Source organism: Pseudophryne corroboree, chromosome 8 (genome assembly GCF_028390025.1).
Source record: "Pseudophryne corroboree isolate aPseCor3 chromosome 8, aPseCor3.hap2, whole genome shotgun sequence".
In the NCBI taxonomy this organism is placed as follows: domain Eukaryota; kingdom Metazoa; phylum Chordata; class Amphibia; order Anura; family Myobatrachidae; genus Pseudophryne; species Pseudophryne corroboree.
This window is the reverse complement of record NC_086451.1, coordinates 54,755,037-54,773,652: the sequence shown is the minus strand read 5'-3', so window position 1 is coordinate 54,773,652 and position 18,616 is coordinate 54,755,037. Positions and strand designations below refer to the sequence as shown.

The window sequence follows — 18,616 nt, the reverse complement described above, 5'->3', positions numbered from 1 at the left end:
TGCACAGGGCCTATCGCACTCCGGTTACTATGCAGAGGGCTGGTCTTAGGGAAGATTCAAACTGCCCCAGGTGTCGGGCAGCCGATGCCGGATTTTGGCACTTACTGTGGGATTGCCCTGAGATTTCCCTTTTCTGGCATAAAGTGTGGTGTGATGTGACCATGACAGCACCGTCCCTCCCTACATTAGATCCTGGTATATGTTTATTTGGGTTAGATTTGGAGGAAACACACTCTGTTTTACTGTACAAATATGTCCTGTGTCTCACTACGCTAGCTAAGGTGGTTATCGCTAGGGTCTGGTTCTCTGCTGGTGTACCTAGGGTGGAGCACTGGAGGGCGTTGGTGAACGAGGTAATTCGTCATGAGAGACATATGTATAAAATACGGGGTTCCACCTCTCGATTTACGGAGATGTGGGACCGCTGGAGTAGCACAAGGCTGGGCGGGCAGGTATTAAGCACATGAGCGACATTTGTAATAATATGGATACTCTTTGTCGTGGATATATATATGATAAGAATTAACACGCACACCAAATTGTGATCTGAAAATATCTGTTTATTGATGGCAATTGTTATTGTTATAGTTAAATTTCAATGTTGATGTTTTGTTATGTTTCTGTGACACAAAACTCAATAAAAATCACTTGATTTAAAAAAAAAAGAAAAGATAAATACAAAAATGGAGTCCCTGCTTCCAATATAGGGGGTCATTCCGACCCGTTCGCACACTGCCGTTTTCTCTTACGTCCTAGAGGATGCTGGGGACTCCAAAAGGACCATGGAGTATAGACGGGATCCGCAGGAGACATGGGCACACTATAAGACTTTTACTGGGTGTGAACTGGCTCCTCCCTCTATGCCCCTGCTTCAGACCTCAGTTAGATTCTGTGCCCAGGAGAGACTGGACACACACTAGGGGAGCTCTACTGAGTTTCTCTGGAAAGACTTTGTTAGGCTTTTTTATTTTCAGGGAGACCTGCTGGCTACAGGCTTCCTGCTTCGTGGGACTGAGGGGAGAGAAGTCAGGCCTACTTCTTCTGAGTTAAGGGCTCTGCTTCTTAGGCTACTGGACACCATTAGCTCCAGAGGGTTCGATCACTTGGTGCGCCTAGCTGCTTGTTCCCGGAGCCGCGCCGTCACCCCCCTCACAGAAGCCAGAAGAAAGAAGCCGGGTGAGTATTAGAAGAACAGAAGACGGCAGAAGACTTCAGTAACGGAGGTACAGCGCAGCGGTCGCGCTGCGCTCCATGCTCTCACACACCAACGGCACTCGCAGGGCGCTGGGGGGGAGCGCCCTGGGCAGCAGGTTACTGGAGCCTTTTTTCCACTGGCAAATATACATATTAGGGGTGCCTGGGCACTGTGTATGTACCCCCGCCAGTATATTTTAAGTTTTAACGGGACTATAGCGCGCCGGGAAGGGGCGGGGCTTAGCCGCACAGCTTACCAGCGCCATTTTCTCTACTTCACAGTGCATGCAGAGACGCTGGCCCGGACCTCCACTCTCCTTACAAGTACAGGGAGCAAAACGGGGGGGCACCGGCAATTGGTGCTATATATTTACAGCGCAGACATCATATATTATTTATTTAGTAGTATATGGGCGCTGGGGTGTGAGCTGGCATACTCCCTCTGTGTTCTCTCTACAGGCTTCCCTGTGGGTCTGTCCCCTTTGGCCAGTGTGGGTGTGTCGGTACCGCGTGTCGACATGTCTGAGGCTGAGTGTTCCTCCCCGGAGGAAGTTACTGGGGGCGCGGAGAAGGATTTGGGAGTAACTGTCGGCATAGCCGACTGCTGATTGGGTGAATATGTTGAGTACATTGAATGCAAATGTGGTGTTATTGTCTAACAGGCTAGATAAATCTGATTCTCAGTCACAAACGTGGAGAAAATCCGTGGAGGACGCTTTGTCTCAGGTACAGGCCCCCTCAGGGTCACAAAAACGTTCATTTACCCAGATGGCAGATACGGATACCGACACAGACTCTGATTCCAGTGTCGACTATAGTGAGGCCAGTTTACATCCGAAATTGGTTAAGAGTATTCAGTACATGATTGTGGCTATTAAAGATGTTTTACATATTTCTGAAGTGCCTGCTGTTCCAGATACGAGGGTTTGTTTGCATAAGGGAAAAAAGCCCGAGGTGACGTTTCCCCCCTCTCATGAACTGAACGCTCTTTGTGAAAAGGCTTGGGAGTCGCCTGACGAGAGGTGGCAGATTCCCAAGAGAATTTTTATGGCATATCCTTTCCCATCTGACGACAGGGAGAAATGGGAGTCGTCTCCCAATGTGGACAAGGCTCTGTCCCGACTGTCCAAAAAGGTGGCGCTTCCATCTCCTGACACGGCTGCCCTCAAGGATCCGGCGGATCGCAAGCAGGAAACGACATGGAAGACCATTTTCGTCACTACTGGTGCACTCCTCAGGCCTGCCGTGGCGTCGGCGTGGGTGAGTAGTGCTATTGCTTAGTGGGCTGATAATTTGGCATCTGACATGGATACCCTTGATAAGGATAACATTCTTGTGACTCTTGGTTATATCAGGGACGCTGCAGCTTACCTAAAGGATGCGGCGAGGGATATTGGCCTCTTGGGATCAAGGGCCAATGCCATGGCGGTCTCGGCCAGGAGGGCGCTGTGGATTCATCAATGGAATGCTGATGCTGACTCCCAAGAAAGCTATGGAAGCTCTCCCTTTTAAAGGTAGTGTCTTGTTTGGTGACGGCCTTGCTGACCTGGTGTCTACCGCTACTGCGGGTAGGTCATATTTTCTTCCTTATGTTCCCGCACAACAGAAAAAGGCGCCCCATTATCAGATGCAGTCCTTTCAGCCTAATAAATACAAAAAAGGAAGGGGCTCATCCTTCCTCGCTTCAAAAGATAGAGGAAGGGGAAAAAGGTCGCCTGCTGTGTCTGGCGCCCAGGACCAAAAGTCCTCCCCCACCTTTGCCAAGTTCACCTCATGACGCTGGGGCTCCCCTACGGGAGGCCGTGCCGGTGGGGGTCCGTCTCCAAATCTTCAGTCAGGTCTGGTTTCAATCGGGCCTAGATCCTTGGGTCTTAGACATAGTGTCCCCAGGGGTACAAACTGGAGTTTCAGGAGATGCCCCCCCGTAGCTTTTTCAAATCAGCCTTGCCAGTTTCTATTCCAGAAAGAGAAGTAGTAAATGCTGCGATACAAAAGCTGTGTCAACAGAGGGTCATTGTCCCGGTTCCCCCGTCCCAACGGGGGGAAGGGTTTTATTCGAGCCTCTTTGTCGTGCCAAAGCCAGACGGCTCGAATAAAGCCTCTTTGTCGTGCCAAAGCCAGACGGCTCGGTCAGACCAATCCTGAACCTAAAATCCCTCAATCCGTACTTGAAAACTTTCAAGTTCAAGATGGAATCTCTTCGAGCTGTGATCTCCAGCCTAGAAGGAGGGGATTTTATGGCGTCAGTCGACATAAAAGATGCCTACTTACACGTCCTGATATATCTTTCTCATCAGGCCTTCCTGAGATTTGCGGTGCTGGATTGTCATTACCAATTTCAGATGTTGCCGTTTGGGCTTTCCACGGCCCAGAGGGTCTTCACCAAGGTGATGGCGGAAATGATGGTACTCCTACGCAAGCAGGGTGTCACAATTATCCCGTACTTGGACGATTTCCTGATAAAGGCGAGATCAAAGGAGCAGTTGCTAAGAAATGTGGAACTCTCCCTGACGGTTCTGCAACATCATGGTTGGATTCTAAATTTGCCAAAGTCTCAGTTGACCCCGACAACTCGGCTGCCCTTCTTGGACATGATCCTAGACACGGAACTACAGAGAATGTTTCTTCCGGCGGAAAAAGCTCTGGAAATCCAGACCATGGTCAAGGAGATTCTGAAACCGGCAAGAGTGTCGATTCATCAATGCACTCGAGTGCTAGGGAAGATGGTTGCGGCTTACGAAGCCATTCCGTTTGGCAGGTTTCATGCCCGGGTGTTTCAGTGGGACCTACTGAACAAATGGTCCGGGTCTCACCTGCACATGCACCGGAAAATAAATCTATCTTCCAGGACCAGAATTTCTCTCCTGTGGTGGCTGCAAAGTTCTCACCTTCTAGAGGGACGCAGGTTCGGAATCCAGGATTGGGTCCTGCTGACCACAGATGCAAGTCTCCGAGGCTGGGGTGCAGTCACACAAAGAAGAAGTTTCCAGGGAAAATGGTCAAGCCAGGAATCTTGTCTCCACATAAATGTTCTGGAGTTAAGAGCCATTTACAACGGCCTTCTGCAAGCGAAAAACCTTCTTCAAGGTGTACCTGTCCTGATTCAGTCAGACAACATAACCGCGGTGGCGCACGTAAACCGTTAGGGCGGAACAAAGAGCAGAGCGGCAATGGCGGAGGCCACAAGAGTTCTCCGCTGGGCGGAACAGCACGTGAGCGCTCTGTCAACAGTCTTTCTTCCGGCGTGGACAACTGGGAAGCAGACTTCCTCAGCAGACATGATCTCCATCCAGGAGAGTGGGCCCTTCATCAAGAGGTATTTGCAGAAGTGACAAGGCGTTGGGGAATTCCTCAAATAGACTTGATGGCGTCTCGCCTCAACAAGAAGCTTCCGAGGTATTGTTCCAGGTCAAGGGACCCCCAAGCCAGTGCAGTGGACACCCTGGTAACTCCGTGGATGTTTCGGTCGGTATATGTGTTCCCTCCACTTCCTCTCATTCCAAGAGTGTTGAGGATCATAAGACGAACAAGGGTTCAGGCAATACTCGTCGTTCCAGATTGGCCACGGAGGGCCTGGTATCCGGATATTCAGGAATTGCTCATAGAAGATCCTTGGCCGCTTTCTCTCAGAGAGGACCTGTTACTGCAGGGGCCATGCGTATTTCCGGACTTACCGTGGCTGCGTTTGACGGCGTGGATGTTGAACGCCAAATCCTAGCTCGTAAAGGTATTCCCGGGGAAGTCATCCCCACTCTCCTGAAGGCTAGAAAGGAGGTCACGGCGAAGCATTATCACCGTATTTGGAGAAAATATGTGGCGTGGTGTGAAACCAAAACCGCTCCTGCGGAGGAGTTTCACTTGGGTCGTTTCCTCCATTTTTTGCAGGCAAGCGTGGATGCAGGCCGGAAATTGGGTTCCATCAAAGTGCAGATTTCAGCTTTATCCATTTTCTTTCAAAAAGAATTGGCCGCCCTTCCTGAGGTTCAGACTTTCGTGAAGGGAGTGCTGCATATCCATCCTCCGTTTGTGCCACCTGTGGCACCGTGGGATCTTGAAGTGGTGTTACAGTTTCTTATGTCTCACTGGTTTGAACCTTTGCGAAAGGTTGAGTTAAAGTTTCTCACTTGGAAAGTGGTCATGCTTTTGGCCTTGGCGTCTGCCAGACGAGTGTCCAGAATTGACGGCTTTGTCTCACAAGAGCCCATATTTGATTTTTCATGTGCATAGAGCGGAATTGAGGACTCGTCAACAATTTCTGCCGAAGCTGGTTTCTTCATTTCACATAAATCAACCTATTGTGGTACCTGTGGCTACGAATGCTGTGGCAGTGCCAAAATCTCTTGATGTCGTAAGAGCTTTAAAAATTTATGTCGCCAGAACGGCTCTCGTTAGGAAAACGGAGGCTCTGTTTGTCCTGTATGCTTCCAACAAGATTGGAAATCCTGCTTCCAAGCAGACTATTGCACGCTGAATTTGTAATACAATTCAGCACGCTCATTCTTCGGCTGGGTTGCCGTTGCCAAAGTCAGTAAAGGCCCATTCTACCAGGAAGGTGGGCTCATCTTGGGCGGCTGCCTGAGGGGTCTTGGCACTTCAACTTTGCCGAGAAGCTACATGGTCGGGTTCAAACACTTTTGCTAAGTTCTACCAGTTTGATACCCTGGCTGAGGAGGACATCATGTTTGCTCAATCGGTGCTGCAGAGTCGTCCGCACTCTCCCGCCCGGTCTGGAGCTTTGGTATAGACCCCATGGTCCTTTTGGAGTCCCCAGCATCCTCTAGGACGTAAGAGAAAATAGGATTTTAATACCTACCAGTAAATCCTTTTCTCCTAGCCCGTAGAGGATGCTGGGCGCCCATCCCAGTGCGGACTGTTACTTGCAGTTGTATTGTTGGTTGTTGTTTTCGGTTACACGAAGGTTGTGTATCTGTTATGTTCAGCTTGTTGCTGTTTTTCGTTCATACTGTTATCTGGTATTCCTGTTAATCCAGTTGTGTGGTGTGGTGTGAGCTGGTATGTTTCTCACCCTTAGTTTAACAAAAGTCCTTTTCCTCGAAATGTCCGTCTCACCTGGGCACAGTTCCTATAACTGAGGTCTGGAGGAGGGGCATAGAGGGAGGCGCCAGTTCACACCCAGTAAAAGTCTTATAGTGTGCCCATGTCTCCTGCGGATCCTGTTTATACCTCATGGCCCTTTTGGAGTCCCCAGCATCCTCTACGGACTAGGAGAAAAGGATTTACCGGTAGGTATTAAAATCCTATTTTTTGGTCACTACTGCGCATGCGTATGCACCGCAACGGACAGGCGCGTCGTACGGGTAGAAAGAGTATCGTTGCTGAGCGATGGATTTAACTAAGAATCCATTCGCACAGCCGATCGCAAGGAGCTTGACAGGAAGAGGGCGTTTGTGGGTGTCAACTGACCGTTTTCTGGGAGTGTTTGGGAAAACGCAGGCGTATCCAAGCGTTTGCAGGGCGGGTGTCTGACGTCAATTCCGGGACCAGACAGGCTGAAGTGATCACAAGGGCTGAGTAAGTTCAGAGCTACTCAGAAACTGCACAAAATGTTTTTGCACTGCTCGACTGCACAGACGTACGCACACTTGCAAAGCGAAATTACACTCCCCTATAGGCGGCGACTATCTGATCGCATCGCTGCAAAAAGTAGCTAGCGGGCGATCAACTCTGAATGACCCCCATAGTCAGTATATGTTGAAAAAAAGTTTTTGTTTATTTTGTAAAGCAGATGATTTGTGTTTTTTTTTTTTTTTTGTTTTTTTTTTTTAGAATATCACCTAGCACCTAGCACTCCACAAACATCAATGTTGATGACAATGTAATGATTGGATACCGCATAGTGGGGGTCATTCCGAGTTGTTCGCTCGTTGCCGATTTTCGCTATACTGCGATTAGTGGCTTACTGCGCATGCGCAAGGTTCGCAGAGCGCATGCGCTTAGTTATTTTACACAAAAGTTAGGTATTTTACTCACGGCATAACAAAGCTTTTTCATCGTTCCGGTGATCGTAGTGTGATTGACAGGAAGTGGGTGTTTCTGGGCGGAAACTGGCCGTTTTCTGGGAGTGTGCGAAAAAACGCTGGCGTTTCTGGGAAAAACGCGGGAGTGTCTGAAGAAACGGGGGAGTGTCTGGGCGAACGCTGGGTGTGTTTGTGACGTCAAACCAGGAACGAAACTGACTGAACTGATCGCAATGTAGGAGCAAGACTGGAGCTACTCAGAAACTGCTAAGAAATTTATATTCGCAATTCTGCTAAGCTAAGATTCACTTCCAGAGGGCGGCGGCTTAGCGTGTGCAATGCTGCTTAAAGCAGCTAGCGAGCGAACAACTCGGAATGAGGGTCATAGGGGGTAATTCCAAGTTGATCGCAGCAGCAAGTTTGTTAGCAATTGGGCAAAACCATGTGCACTGCAGGGGGAGGCAGATATAACATGTGCAGAAAGAGTTAGGTTTGGGTGGGTTATTTTGTTTCTGTGCAAGGTAAATACTGGCTGCTGTATTTTTACACTGCAAATTAGATTGCAGATTGAACACACCACACCCAAATCTAACTCTCTCTGCACATGTTAAATCTGCCTCCCCTGCAGTGCACATGGTTTTGCCCAACTGCTAACAAAAATCCTGCTGCGATCAACTTGGATTTACCCCCATAGCCTTAATTGTTTCCTCGTCCCATCTTTTGTTTCAATACACATACAGGTTGAGTATCCCTTATCCAAAATGCTTGGGACCAGAGGTATTTTGGATATGGGATTTTTCCGTATTTTGGAATAATTGCATACCATAATGAGATATCTAAGCACAGAATGCATTTATGTTACATATACACCTTATACACACAGCCTTAAGGTAATTTTAGCCAATATTTTTTATACCTTTGTGCATTAAACAAAGTGTGTGTACATTCACACAATTCATTTATGTTTCACATACACCTTACACACACAGCCTGAAGGTAATTTAATACAATATTTTTAATAACTTTGTGTATTGAACAAAGTTTGTGTACATTGAGCCATCAAAAAACAAAGGTTTCACTATCTCACTCTCACTCAAAATAGTCCGTATTTCGGAATATTCCGTATTTCGGAATATTTGGATATGGGATACTCAACCTGTATTTGCATGGGGCCTATCCCATGAAATTGTTGCGTTAGTTTCATATTTTATAAATGTATAAGTTATTTACTATCATAACAATTCTTAACCCTATGGTGGTCATTCCGAGTTGTTCGCTCGCTGCCGATTTTTGCAGTGCAGCGATCAAGTAAAAAAACGGCTAAGTACTTTCACACAAAACTTAGTATATTTACACAAGCTCGAGCAACGTTTTTTCATCACTGGCGTGATCGTAGTGTGATTGACAGGAAGTGGGTGTTTCTGGGTGGAAACTGGCCGTTTTCAGGGAGTGTGCTAAAAAACGCAGGCGTGCCAGGTAAAAACGCAGGAGTGGCTGGAGAAACGGGGGAGTGGATGGCCGTACGCAGGGCGTGTTTGTGACGTCAAACCAGGAACTAAACGGACTGAGGTGATCGCAATCTGTGAGTAGGTCTGGAGCTACTCAGAAACTGCAAGGAATTATTTTTCTCTATCGTCCTAAGTGGATGCTGGGGTTCCTGAAAGGACCATGGGGAATAGCGGCTCCGCAGGAGACAGGGCACAAAAAAGTAAAGCTTTTACCAGATCAGGTGGTGTGCACTGGCTCCTCCCCCTATGACCCTCCTCCAGACTCCAGTTAGATTTTGTGCCCGAACGAGAAGGGTGCAATCTAGGTGGCTCTCCTAAAGAGCTGCTTAGAGAAAGTTTAGCTTAGGTTTTTTACTTTACAGTGAGTCCTGCTGGCAACAGGATCACTGCAACGAGGGACTTAGGGGAGAAGTAGTGAACTCACCTGCGTGCAGAGTGGATTTGCTGCTTGGCTACTGGACACTAGCTCCAGAGGGACGATCACAGGTACAGCCTGGATGGTCACCGGAGCCGCGCCGCCGGCCCCCTTGCAGACGCTGAAGAGAGAAGAGGTCCAAAATCGGCGGCTGAAGACTCCTGAGTCTTCATAAAGGTAGCGCACAGCACTGCAGCTGTGCGCCATTTTCCTCTCAGCACACTTCACACAACAGTCACTGAGGGTGCAGAGCGCTGGGGGGGGCGCTCTGAGAGGCAAATAAAAACCTTATTAGAGGCAAAAAATACCTCACATATAGCCCACAGAGGCTATATGGAGATATTTAACCCCTGCCTAACTTCAAAAATAGCGGGAGACGAGCCCGCCGTAAAAGGGGCGGGGCCTATCTCCTCAGCACACAGCGCCATTTTCTCTCACAGAAAAGCTGGAGAGAAGGCTCCCAGGCTCTCCCCTGCACTGCACTACAGAAACAGGGTTAAAACAGAGAGGGGGGGCACTGATTTTGGCGATATTGTATATATATAAAAGATGCTATAAGGGAGAAACACTTATATAAGGTTGTCCCTATATAATTATAGCGTTTTTGGTGTGTGCTGGCAGACTCTCCCTCTGTCTCCCCAAAGGGCTAGTGGGTCCTGTCCTCTGTCAGAGCATTCCCGGTGTGTGTGCTGTGTGTCGGTACGTGTGTGTCGACATGTATGAGGACGATGTTGGTGAGGAGGCGGAGAAATTGCCTGTAATGGTGATGTCACTCTCTAGGGAGTCGACACCGGAATGGATGGCTTATTTAGAGAATTACGTGAGAATGTCAACACGCTGCAAGGTCGGTTGACGACATGAGACGGCCGACAATCTATTAGGACCGGTCCAGGCGTCTCAGAAACACCGTCAGGGGTTTTAAAAACGCCCATTTACCTCAGTCGGTCGACACAGACACGGACACTGAATACAGTGTCGACGGTGAATAAACAAACGTATTTCTCATTAGGGCCACACGTTAAGGGCAATGAAGGAGGTGTTACGTGTTTCTGATACTACAAGTACCACAAGAAAGGGTATTATGTGGGAGTGGAAAAAACTACCTGTAGTTTTTCCTGAATCAGATAAAATAAAATGAAGTGTGTGATGATGCGTAGGGTTACCCCGATAGCAAATATTGGCGTTATACCCTTTCCCGCCAGAAATTAGGGTACGTTGGGAAACACCCCTTAGGGTGATAAGGCGCTCACACGCTTATCAAGTGGCGTTACCGTCTCCAGATACGGCCGCCCTCAAGGAGCCAGCTGATAGGAAGCTGGAAAAATATCCTAAAAAGTATATACACACATACGGTGGTTATACTGCGACCAGCGATCGCCATCAGCCTGGAGATGCAGTGCTGGGTTGGCTTGGTCGGATTCCCTGACTGAAAATATTTTATTCATGTAGAGCATTTAATAGGATGCATTCTATATATATGTATGTGAGATGCACAGAGGGATATTTGCTCTCTGGCATCAAGATAAGTGCGTTGTCCATATCTCCCAGAAGATGTCAGGGACACGACAGTGGTCAGGTGATACAGATCCCATACGGCAGATGGAAGTATTGCTGTATAAAGGGAAGGAGTTATTTGGGGGTCGGTCCATCGGACCTGGGGACCACAGCAACAGCTGGGAAATCCAACCTTTTTTACCCCAAGTTACATCTCAGCTAAAAAAGACACCGTCTTTTCAGCCTCAATCTTTCCTTTCCCATGAGGGCATGCAGGCAAAAGGCCAGTCATATCTGCCCAGACATAGAGGTAAGGGAAGTAGACTGCAGCAGGCAGCCCTTTCCCAGGAAAAGAAGCCCTCCACCGCGTCTGCCAAGTCCTCAGCATGACGCTGGGGCCGTGCAAGCGGACTCAAGGTGGGGGGGTAGTCTCAAGAGTCTCAGGGCGCAGTGGGATCACTCGCAAGTTGACCCCTAGATCGTACGAGTATTATCCCAGGGGTAAAGATTGGAGAGTCGAGACATCTTCTCCTCGCAGGTTCCTGAAGTCTGCTTTACCAACGGCTCCCTCCGACAGGGAGGCAGCATTGGAAACAATTCACAAGCTGTATATCCAGCAGGTGATAATCAAAGTACCCCTCCTACGACAAGGAAAAGGGTATTATTTTTCCACACTATATTGTGGTACTGAAGCCAGACGGCTTGGTGACACATAGTCTAAATCTAAAATGTTTTGAACACTTACATAAAAGGTTCAAATCGAGATAAAGTCACTCAGAGCAGTGATAGCGAACCGGAAAAAAGGGGACTATATGGTGTCCCTGGACATCAAGGATTACCTCCATGTCCAAATTTTGTCCTTCTCATCAAGGGTACCTCTGGTTCGTGGTACAGAACTGTCAATATCAGTTTCAGACGATGCCGTTTGAATTATCCACGGCACCCCGGGCCTTTTTACCAAGGTAATGGCCGAAAAGATGTTTTTTCAAAGAAAAAAGGCATCTAAATTATCCCTTACTTGCACGACCTAAAAAGGGCAAGTTCCAGAGAACAGTTGGAGGTCGGAAGAGCACTATCTAAAGTAGTTCTTCGACGGCACGACTGGATTCTAAATATTCCAAGAATCGCAGCTGTTTTCCGACGATACGTCTGCTGTTCCTAGGGATGATTCTGGACACGGTTCAGAAAAAGGTTTTTCTTCCCGAGGAAAAAGCCAAGGAGTTATCCGACCTGTCAGGAACCTCCTAAAACCAGGAAAGGTGTCTGTACATCAATGCACAAGAGTCCTGGGAAAAATGGTGGCTTTTTACGAAGCAATTCCATTCGGCAGATTCCATGCAAGAATTTTCCAAAGGGATCTGTTGGACAAATGGTCAGGGTCGCATCCTCAGATGCACCTGCGAATAACCCTGTCGCCAAGGACAAGGGTATATCTTCTGTGGTGGTTGCAAAAGGCTCATCTATTGGAGGGCCGCAGATTCGGCATACAGGATTTGATCCTGGTGACCACGGACGCCAGCCTGAGAGGTTGGGGAGCAGTCACACAAGGAAGAAACTTCCAGGGGGTATGGACGAACCTGGAAAAGTCTCTTCACATAAACATTCTGGTACTAAGAGCAATCTAAAATGCTCTAAGCCAGGCGGAACCACTCCTGCAAGGAAAACCGGTGTTGATTCAGTCGGACAACATCACGGCGGTCGCCCATGTAAACAGACAGGGCGGCACAAGAAGCAGGAGTGCAATGGCAGAAGCTGCCAAGATTCTTCGCTGGACGGAGAATCACGTAATAGCACTGTCAGCAGTGTTCTTCCCGGGCGTGGACAACTGGGAAGCAGACTTCCTCAGCAGACACGATATTCACCCGGGAGAGGGGGGTCTTCATCCAGAAGTCTTCCACATGCTAATAAACTGTTGGGAAAGACCAATGGTAGACATGATGGCGTCTCGCCTCAACAAGAAACTGGACAAGTATTGCGCCAGGTCAAGAGATCCACAGGCAATAGCTGTGGACGCACTGGTAACACCTTGGGTGTACAAATCAGTATATGTGTTTCCTCCTCTGCCTCTCATACCAAAGGTATTGAAGATTATACGGTGAGGAGGAGTAAGAACAATACTAGTGGCTCCGGATTGGCCAAGAAGGACTTGGTACCCGGAACTTCAAGAGTTGGTCACGGACGACCCGTGCCCTCTACTTCTGAGAAGGGACCTGCTACAACAGGGTCCCTGTCTCTTTCAAGACTTACCGCGGCTGCGTTTGACGGCATGGCGGTTGAACGCCAGATCCTAAAAGGGAAAGGCATTCCAGAAGAAGTCATTCCTACCTTGATTAAGGCAAGGAAGGAAGTCACCGCGAAACATTATCACCGCATTTGGCGAAAATATGTCGCGTGGTGCGAGGATCGGAGTGTTCCGACGGAGGAATTTCAACTGGGTCGTTTCCTACATTTCCTACAATCAGGATTGTCTATGGGTCTCAAATTGAGATCTATTAAGGTTCAAATTTCGGCCCTGTCAATATTCTTCCAAAAAGAATTGGCCTCAGTTCCTGAGGTACAGACTTTTGTTAAAGGAGTACTGCATATACAGCCTCCTGTGGTGCCTCCGGTGGCACCGTGGGATCTAAATGTAGTTTTAGATTTCCTCAAATCCCATTGGTTTGAACCATTGAAAAAGGTGGATTTTAAATATCTCACATGGAAAGTGACTATGTTACTGGCCCTGGCTTCCGCCAGGAGAGTATCTAAATTGGCGGCTTTATCTTATAAAAGCCCTTATCTAATCTTCCATTCGGATAGGGCAGAACTGAGGACTCGTCCGCATTTTCTCCCTAAGGTGGTATCAGCGTTTCACCTGAACCAACCTATTGTGGTGCCTGCGGCCACTGGCGACTTGGAGGACTCCAAGTTGTTGGACGTTGTCAGAGCCTTAAAAATATACATTTCAAGGACGGCTGAAGTCAGAAAATCTGACTCGCTGTTGATACTATATGCACCCAACAAGTTGGGTGCCCCTGCTTCTAAGCAGACGATTGCTCGTTGGATTTGTAACACAATTCAACTTGCTCATTCTGTGGCAGGCCTGCCACAGCCTAAATCTGTTAAGGCCCATTCCACAAGGAAGGTGGGCTCATCTTGGGCGGCTGCCCGAGGGGTCTCGGCATTACAATTCTGTCGAGCAGCTACGTGGTCGGGGGAAAACACGTTTGTAAAATTCTACAAATTTGATACCCTGGCAAAAGAGGACTTGGAATTCTCTCATTCGGTGCTGCAGAGTCATCCGCACTCTCCCGCCCGTTTGGGAGCTTTGGTATAATCCCCATGGTCCTTTCAGGAACCCCAGCATCCACTTAGGACGATAGAGAAAATAAGAATTTACTTACCGATAATTCTATTTCTCGGAGTCCGTAGTGGATGCTGGGCGCCCATCCCAAGTGCGGATTATCTGCAATACTGTACATAGTTATTGTTAACAAATTCGGGTTATATTGTTAAGGAGCCATCTTTAAGAGGCTCTTTCTGTTATCATACTGTTAACTGGGTTTAGATCACAAGTTGTACGGTGTGATTGGTGTGGCTGGTATGAGTCTTACCCGGGATTCAAATTGCCTCCCTTATTGTGTACGCTCGTCCGGGCACAGTACCTAACTGGAGTCTGGAGGAGGGTCATAGGGGGAGGAGCCAGTGCACACCACCTGATCTGGTAAAAGCTTTACTTTTTTGTGCCCTGTCTCCTGCGGAGCCGCTATTCCCCATGGTCCTTTCAGGAACCCCAGCATCCACTACGGACTCCGAGAAATAGAATTATCGGTAAGTAAATTCTTATTATTAGCAGTTGTGCTAATCTTTCGTTCGCTATTCTGCTATGCTAAGATTCACTCCCAGAGGGCGGCGACCTAGCGTGTGCAATGCTGCTAAAAGCATCTAGCGCGCGATCAACTCGGAATGAGGGCCAGTAGGGACTATTGTTTAATACCAAATACAAGGACACAACTCTTTATTTATTTTTTCTTCATATTTAGCACTGTTAATATATAACATAATAGATTGGGCTGAAATACCCCAGTGTAAGCAGATTCCTCGCTCTAGTGTGCTCTCTCGATATTACATACAAGGCACAAGTTGGCAGTTGCTTCATTTTGCTCCTTTAGCTGACTTACAGCATTCCTCCATGATACACTGACCTGCACACACGTTCATTCAGCTCAGTACAAGTAATGCATACTATGACACTGAGGACAAGTAGATGGGAGCATGGACTACTGACTGATCTCATTGCTGCAGGCTCAGTCTGCACGCTGCTTGTGGCACCATCTTTCCTCTGCAATAATTGGGCAAACTGTAGAATGCAAGTTGTGCAGAGTGCTTTAGTAGAGTGACAGGCTACTGAAGTGAGTAGTATGATACTTGTGTAATGATGGCCCTCAGGCTGGTCAAGGGACTACACGCAGCCTCAATATCTATGGACCCGTTTCCATACTTAATTCTTATGCTTAAGGGGGGGGTCATTCCAACCCGTTTGCACGCAGCAGTTCATCAATGCGGTGTGAACGGGTCGGAAATGTGCGGCGCCCGCAATGCTCACGTGTGTCATAGCCCAGTGACAGCCGTCGCCGGGCAATGACCGGAAGAAAGAAGAAATTGATCGCTAGCGCGATCACAAGAAGATTGACAGCGGGGAGGCGTCCGGGGAGGATACTCACCGTTTTCCGGGCGTGGAGATCCGAGCGCAGGCGTGTCCAGGCATTTGGAGGGCGGTTGTCTTACGTCAATTCCGGGACCTTCATCGCTGGATCCGTCGCACTGGGTAAGTAACTGCAGGGCTGGTCTTGTTCTGCACAAAACTTTTTTAGCATAGCAGGACTGCACAAGCGATCGCATCCCTGCAATGCTAAAATACACTTCCCCATCTAGTTGATCGCACAAGCAGCAAAAAGTTGCTACGTGCGATCAACTCTGAATGACCCCCAATGTTTTGCTACAATTCGTACATTTTAGGGTATATTCAATTCTAGTGAGAACTGCCGTCTAATCAGAAAGACGGCAGTTTCCGACTCTTTTAGGTCAAATCATGATTCAACCTATTCAGTGGGGCTGACGTTTTTCCGACTTGTCCGAAAACGTGGATCGGCGGATTAGCCGCGGATCCACGTGTTTTGTCTGATTTGCGGCGAAATCCGACAGGTTTTAGTCCCGTTTTCGACAGTGTCAATCCGACTTTAAAAAAAGTTGGTTTTACATTGTCGGAAACGGCCAAAACCTGTCAGATTTGGCCTCAAATTGAGTACTGAACTGTCGGATCCTTTCCGTCGCAAAGAATCCGACATCAATTGAATAGATCCCTTAGGGGGAATGTAATAGTGTGTGAGAATCAGAAAGTGAGAGATTTTGTGAGAGTTCTCCTGTTTTTTTTTTTTTTAAAGTGGCAATCATTTACATGGTACAACCATCCCGGTTTTGCCCTGTACATCAAACTTTATAAGACTCACCATTACCCCTTAGTGGGATCTCTGTTACTGGACACAAATGGTTAGTTTTTACATAGGGAGTCATTCCGAGTTGATTGCTCGCTAGCAACTTTTTGCAGCGCTGCAATCAGGTTAAAACTCAGCAAAGCTGCGCATGCGTAAGCACCGCAATGCACAGGCGCGTCGTACGGGTACAACGAGGATCATGCTGGGCGATGGATTTAACAAAGAATCCATTTGCAAAGTCGATCGCAAGGTGATTGACAGAAAGAGGGGCGTTTATGGCTGGCAACTGACCATTTTCTGGGAGTGTTTGGAAAAAATGCAGGCGTGTCCAAGCCTTTGCAGGGCGGGTGTCTGACATCAATTCCGGGACCGGACAGGCTGAAGTGATTGCAGTTTCTGAGTAGCTCTGACCTTACTCAGCCGCACAGGCGTTCGCACACTTGCAAAGCGAAAATACACTCCCCCATAGGCAGCGACTATCTGATCGCAGCGCTGCAAAAAGTTGCTAGCGAGCAATCAACTCGGAATGACCCCCATAGAGCGCGTGCAGATTTGTGCAGGTCTCTCCTATTCTGAGTTCTTTACAATCTAGCCTGATCTGTCTTTCCATGAAATAGGTAGTCTCAGAGTGGGCGGTGACAATGCGATTGCACATAACCACCCTGCCTTGTGGGAGTAGCATGAGCGAATATCAAAAGCTCCATGCCTACAGTATGTGGTAGGTAAGCCTATTTGTGACCTCTCCTCAAGTACAGAGGGCGGAGGGTGTAAAATCAGTCGGCGGCATGTGTTTCAGCTTGAACATGAATAAACCCCCACATTAGTTGATCAGATACTCGTATTAGTAATTCCGGCTGCTGCAACTGCAGCTACTTTGCTTACAGCTCGGTCCCTTATTAATGTTGTGTTTCCAGGATATAAAAGAATTAAGAAAGGGATTTGTGGATAAAGCTGCATGTTTAAAGAGACACCATTTATTCCTTTATGGAGTAAGAGGAAGTTTGTATATGACCGATACGATGGGTGTGGGATACTTTGCTGTAAAATATGCCGACACTATATAATCAGGATATAACTGCTCTTTTTTGTCTAACTTATAATAACGTGATTGAAAAAGCCATAAGTCATTGTATAGTTACTGTTTAAAACTTTTTTTTCCCTGTCTCATGAATAGTTATTTGAATAGTTAAATTACTTACTTAACCTTTATTTGCTTCACATATTGGCCCTCATTCCGAGTTGTTCGCTCGCTACCTGTTTTTAGCAGCACTACAAACGCTAAGCCGCCGCCCTCTGGGAGTGTATCTTAGCAGAAGTGCGAACGAAAGGTTAGCAGAACTGCTCGAAAATATTTTCATGCAGTTTCAGAGTAGCTCCAGACCTACTCCTACCTTGCGATCACTGCAGACTGTTTAGTTCCTGTTTTGACATCACAAACACGCCCTGCGTTCGGCCAGCCACTCCCCCGTTACCCCAGCCACTCCTGCGTTTTTAACTGGCATGCCTGCGTTTTACTCCCCGAAAACGGTCAGTTTCTGCCCAGAAACACCCACTTCCTGTCAATCGCTCAACGATCAGCAGTGCGACTGAAAAGCGCCGCTAGACCTTGTGTGGAACTGCATAGTTTTGTGTGAAAGTACGTCGCGCGTGCGCACTGCGTACCATACGCATGCGCAGAAATGCCGCTTTTTGACCTAATCGCCGCGCTGCGACCGAAAGTAGCTAGCGATCAACTCAGAATGACCCCCATTGGTCAGGAGTAACTACTTTGTTACATGGTCCAAAAACTCGGCATGCTCTTCTAACAGCGAGGCTTCGGGATCTCATATGGATAATGGTGGTCATTCCGAGTTGCCGTTTTTCGCAACGGAGCGATTAGGTGAAAAATGCGCATGCACTGCGCGCATGTGTTCACTAATTTAACACAAAACTTTGGAGACTTGCTCGAGCGACGTTTTTTCATCGCTCGAGTGATCGTAGTGTGATTGACATGAAGTGGGTGTTTCTGGGCGGAAACTGCCCGTTTTCAGGGAGTGTGCTAAAAAACGCAGGTGTGCCAGGAAAAAACGCAGGAGTGGCTGGAGAAACGGAGGAGTGGCTGGCCGAACGCAGGGCGTGTTTGTGACGTCAAAGCAGGAACTAAACGGACTTAGGTGATCGCAATCTAGGAGTAGGTCTGGAGCTACTCAGAAACTGCAAGGAATTATTTAGTAGCAGTTCTGCTAATCTTTCGTTCGCTATTCTGCTAAGCTAAGATTCACTCCCAGAGGGCGGCGACCTAGCGTTTGCAATGCTGCTAAAAGCAGCTAGCGAGCGAACAACTCTGAATGACCACCAATGTCCTGTTGTACCTCCTCTGAGAACACGCTGTGACTGCTCTTAAATATACAGAACATAGGCCCTCATTCCGAGTTGTTCGCTCGCTAGCTGCTTTTAGCAGCATTGCACACGCTAAGCCGCCACCCTCTGGGAGTGTATCTTCGCATAGCAGAATTGCGAACGAAAGATTAGCAGAATTGCGAATAGAAATTTCTTAGCAGTTTCTGAGTAGCT

General features: G+C 47.9%; 1 protein-coding gene across 1 annotated transcript in view; it reads left to right on the top strand.

Moving 5' to 3' along the window:
* Positions 1-18,616, top strand: part of EMD (emerin) — a 145,840-nt gene that overhangs the window by 59,944 nt on the left and 67,280 nt on the right. The window lies entirely within an intron of this gene.